The sequence below is a fragment of the Azolla caroliniana genome, unplaced genomic scaffold, assembly GCF_043228905.1.
Source record: "Azolla caroliniana isolate FFs.n. ecotype wild unplaced genomic scaffold, voAzoCaro1.0.p SCAF_4, whole genome shotgun sequence".
Taxonomy (NCBI): domain Eukaryota; kingdom Viridiplantae; phylum Streptophyta; class Polypodiopsida; order Salviniales; family Salviniaceae; genus Azolla; species Azolla caroliniana.
Genome location: NW_028230439.1, coordinates 574,280 through 579,755, shown reverse-complemented (window position 1 = coordinate 579,755; position 5,476 = coordinate 574,280). Strand labels below are relative to the sequence as shown.

General features: G+C 33.1%; 1 non-coding gene across 1 annotated transcript; it reads left to right on the top strand.

Moving 5' to 3' along the window:
* The first annotated feature begins 854 nt into the window (after positions 1–854).
* TRNAK-UUU (transfer RNA lysine (anticodon UUU)) lies at positions 855–926 on the top strand. The gene has a single exon. It is a non-coding gene; the product is annotated as a tRNA-Lys (tRNA).
* The last annotated feature ends 4,550 nt before the right edge of the window (positions 927–5,476 follow it).

The window sequence follows — 5,476 nt, the reverse complement described above, 5'->3', positions numbered from 1 at the left end:
TCTTGTGAAGATAGATGTCCATGTTTGTGATGGACCTGATGAGGTTTGAACCCAAAGGTGAAAGGTTATCAACACACTCTTTACCACTGTAAGTCTGTATCAACATGTGAGAAAGTCCAAGGACAATATGTTTTTATTATGTTTCACCATACAAATTCGTAAAAAACATTTGTTCATAGTGCGAGTTTTCATCATTCAAAAAATGCATGTTACATATTTGCTTAATCTCTCATGATACATAAGAATTTGATTAATGTGTGTTGCTTAATGTCTCACCATAAAAATTTGCAAAAAAACATTTGGTCATAGTGAGTTTTTGCCATAAAAAAACATGCCATTCATATTAGTGAAATGAATGTTGTGGTTTTCATAACGATAAACCATCCTTATAAACTAGATATAATGTATAGACAAATTATTCAATCAATGTAATGAAACTCATTCATCAACTGAATTGAAATCAATAACAAACAATTCAATTTATGCAATGGAATTATTATTACTAAAGTTTAAATATATCAATTAATATTTGTTAATAAATCTACTTTTCTTGTTAGTAATTATAGTAATACGTTAGTTTCTCATATATTAGGCCATTTATGAAGGCTAGTTTTGATATTAGAAAAATAAAAGCTCTAGAAGTAGAAGAATAGAACAAACCTAAGAAAAAAAAATGTACATCACATGAATGTACATAATTGGATAAATAAAAGAAAATAAAAAGAAAGAAATTGCATGAATTGATCATTCACGATATAAGATCAATCTATAGGTTGTTCTCTACATTGGAAAGATTTGGTCCATGTGTGGATTAAAACGATAAAAAATTAACAAATTACGAAATTGAAGGTTAGGCTCCTATAGCACAGTGGTAGTGCATCCGCCTTTTAAGCGAATTGTCGTGGGTTCGAACCCCACTGGGGGCAAAGGATTCTCTCTTGTCTTTCACCTTTCTTTCTTCATCTTTGTCTTTACTAGTTGTCCTCCCATGGGTTCATCATCACATCTTGTTTCTTACAATCCACCAATATAAATTTCCTTGGTTAAAATACAGCTCACTACATCCAAATTCCACAAAAATGCCCATAGCATGTTTATGTCTTCATCTCATGTACTATGACATTAAGGAGAAAGTAGCATTCGTTTGCTTGCCTCTTTTTCAAAATGAACAGAAATGTTTCCACCTTCTTTTTTGGCATTGTTTGTTGGAGTGCGGGTGGGTGAGTGTGCCACATGTATTTTGCCAGAACAAGTGGTTCTCTCCTCAAGCGTCTTAGTTTGCGTATGAGTGTGCAATCCACATCTGGAAATTCCCGAATTCTTCCTATAATGTCTATAAAGACGTGGATGTGCGCATTTATACCGTAACATGTTGGAGGACTACTATAATCTAACATGTTACATTTTTTCTTTGTGGATTTTGACCAAAAAACAATGTGTTGGTCTTCAATTGTCCCTTAATTACACTTATCATATTTGGAAACATCTATATCTTCTTAAAATTTTGTATGGGTGTCTTAAAATTCCATGCTTATTATATCAAAAATCCATATAATGTCAAGAGCATGTTTATGCCTTGATCTCACATAGCATATCATTTAGGAGAAAATTGTGTTCGTTTGCATTGTTTCTTTTTTTAGAATGAGCACATGTTTCCTCCTTTTTTAGTACTCGTTGCTGGAGATTGTGGGTGGGTGAGTGTGGTACATGTTTTTTGCTAGAGCACATGCTTCAATCCTCCAGTGTTAGCATGTCTACAAGAAAGGGGACCTACCTATTAAGAAACATCTACTTCCTTAAAGATTCGTCTGGGAACTTTGGGAGTTATGGATTGACACCTAGCCTTCTTCAAATGACCTTCTTCAGATCATTGTTTAATGATCTGACACATTGGTTTGCCTTTTGAGGACTAATCGAATGGTGAGAAAGTTTGAATCAAATATCTTGGAGTTGTAATATGTTATCTTCATCAGCAAAATTCGTTATCATCTAACATTCAGGATTTTTCCTAGAAGGATAAAAATGTACCTTGTAAAAAAGGGAGTATATCTAGTCATAGATCGGGCCAAATTATCGCAAGCAAAATTTGAAAAATGATTCATTGATAATGTCATCTAGGAAACCATGACCCTTGAACACTCCCATCGATTGTTGATAGACTTGGTGCATGGAGGGAAGTCTGCCACCTTAGAGAAATTGATCCATCATGGTATGTCATGTTGATGGCATTGGAACTATTAACAGATGGAGATTTCTAAGGAAATCCAAAGAAATGTTTTTTCATGAACCATCTAAAACTGGCAGTGGTTGTAAAAAACCATATGAATGATATTGAGACATCCTAGATTGGTAAGATATATGAGAAGTGGAAATAATTTTGAACTTAAAGCCACCAATACTTCCATGTAACTAGTTCTAATGTCTCCCAAACTCCAAATCACCTAGCCATTGGCTAATCATAGTAGTATTATAAGACTTGAAGTTGAGGTCTATTATGGATTTACAATTAATTTTTTTAATAGAGTAGCCCATTATGCCAACTATTTACAATTTATATTAGCCCACATAGATCGCAAACAAACAACATGTTCTAGAACAATACGATCTAAGACACCTTTGCCGAAAACATCTATACAAATATTTATATGGATGGAATCTAGAATGTTCAAATACCCAATAGAACTTGATTATGATGGTCTAAATGAAGCTCTCGAAGACGATCCTTCGAATCACCCCCAAGCTATGATCAAGACATAGCCGACATACCAATGATGTCCCATATTGACGGATATTAGGGTTACTAGTACCTTGGAAGAGGTAATAGGATAATCGAGCCAAATCCTAGCATGCACCAATGGTGTCTCAAGATCTTGGGAAATAATGTGTTTTATGAGAGTAGTTAGGCCTCATATTTATATATATACTTTTCTAAAAGACTCTCTCTCCATTCATTGAATGTCAATATCATGTAGTGCATGCACCTATCATTCCCTCTATCCAATCACATTAGTCCCTTTCTAACATTAGTGAACATGCTACATACCCGTCACTTATATGTTGTAAATATTAGTGACATACTCTCACCTACCTTATGTGTGCATAACAACATCAAACAACATAATTGCATACTTGGAAACGACCATAATTTCATCTCCTCGTAGAAGAATGTGAACAAGGTTACATGTATCTCAAAGATCTAAACTTGTGAAATACCTTGCTCTATCGAGATGCTACAATACATTTGAGATTAATGGTAGAGCATACTTGTTTCAAATGGAGAGAATCATCATTCTTCACAAGCAGAAAAAAACAAAACAAAAGTTTTCCCTTGCAATGAGTCAATGTTGATACAAACTATTTTAAATACGTTGAGCATATTTTACAAATTTCAATAAACTCAAGTATTAAATAAAATTGCAGTTTAGCTATGCACCCAACATTGAGGAGGACATAGTTTGGTACATATAACATATACTTTTGATCTTCTATTTATTTATTTATTTTATTTTTTCATAACAAATGATCATGAGAATAGAATAGTCCTTAGTTGTTATTGTCAAGGAATCTACACTGTACATTGTACATTATACTCATTATATAATTATAAATATATCAAAATTCAATTATATCAGAGTAATTTTTCTAGTTATGGTTTGGACTCGCACTTTACAAAGTAAATTGTCAATGTACAAGAGACGTAATTCCCCATTGTCCATGTTGGTGGGAAAACATTTCTATTTGAGTCTTATGATTCTTTCAAAAGGTTGTTTATATGTCGCGTGACATGTTCAAATGCCTTGGACAGGTGGATGATCGTCAAATCCTACCATTGTTGCTCATCTCATAGGTTGAAGTATTGATACTCTAAACTAGTAGGGTTGATGGAGAGTTAAAGAGCTAATGAAAGAATACAATATTTGGTTTATATTCCATATATTTTTTATGTATTATTCAGTTTTCAAACAAAAGACTCATTCTTGTTAATTTCTACTACATAGGAACCTACATTGTAGAATATAACCATTATATAATTACAGATACACCATGTCAATTATGGCATAGACTATGTTTTGTTTTAGAATGGCAGTTTCCTAAGTTACTAGTCTATGGACGAGAGACATATTTTCCTCTTCTCTATATTATGACTCTTTCAAAATATTTTTATGTGTCATGTGACATTTTCAAAGACCTTGTATGGGTGAATGACTTAATTGAAGCACTCCAACACTCTTTCATGGAGAGAGAGAGAGAGAGCAAAAAGAATAACCATGGATCTACTAAATTAAGTTACCATGCTTAATACAACGTGATAAGTCTAAGGCTAAGAGAAACACATGTAAGGCTAATCTTGTGTGGGAGAGACAAAAGCTATATTAGTCTAAAGCGGGGAAAGTGAGGAAAAAGTGGGAGGAGCGAAAGTATTGGCTTTCATACTTCTATTATATTTAAGTGTCTTTGTCTTTGTCCCATTGCTAGTCTCTACATATCTCTCATTCCCATACCATTGTTTCCTCATGTTGATGCCAATGTTTATACCAATGAAGTCTACAACATATACTTAACACAAATATGAATTATGCTTACTCTTAATAGGAAGATGAAGCCTTTCTCCTCCCTACTAGGGTTTCTTTATTAGCACCCCTTCCTATTGGGGTGAACTATGGAGTGAGAAAATTTTCTTTAGGAAAAGTAAAGTTTCAAGGTAACATGTTAGAGGGGATGTTTCAACGGGACATGTTCCAAATTATTACTATGATTTTCTCTTGGACACAATTAGCTATTTGTTTCTCATAAAAACTATCTTATTTCCAATTTCATGTTCAATTCTTATAACCCCTACTCATGAACTCCTTTCATCCACCACTCTAATCAAGAAGGGTGGTGATTCTACTTGCACACACAATGATCAATCGTGAATTATAGTGACAGTGAGGAGGTATTTATGACATAGGGTAAAAATTGCCAAATCATAATATCCATATTTTACAACTTCTATGGAAAACGTTGTCGATTCATGATGCATTTGTATTATTTATAATGGTTTGCCCACATTTTTGTTTTTATGTTCATTTGCAAATGTTTTCTTAATTCTAATGTATAATAGTTTCCCCATGTCCATCATATGAACACTAGTGGCACCATTTCCCATCCTTGTAAGTATATGTTTTTTACAAAAATATATTGGATTCTAGCAATGAACTAAGACAACTTCCATGCACATGCTTTGTATGAATTAAATTGCATCGTATTTCAATTTTTAATGGGTTTAACTTGGTTCTAAATATTCTTGAAGTGAGGAAAGAAGCCACATAAAAACACGACACATTACAACAAGAATTGTTGCAAAATTTCCTCATATTTTCAATTTGAAATCATAGTTTATGAATCATTTTATATGGCTATGTGCTAGAAATAATACCACTATTCGAAAATGATTTACATAGCATTTTACAAGTAGTTGAATATTCTTTTCGTG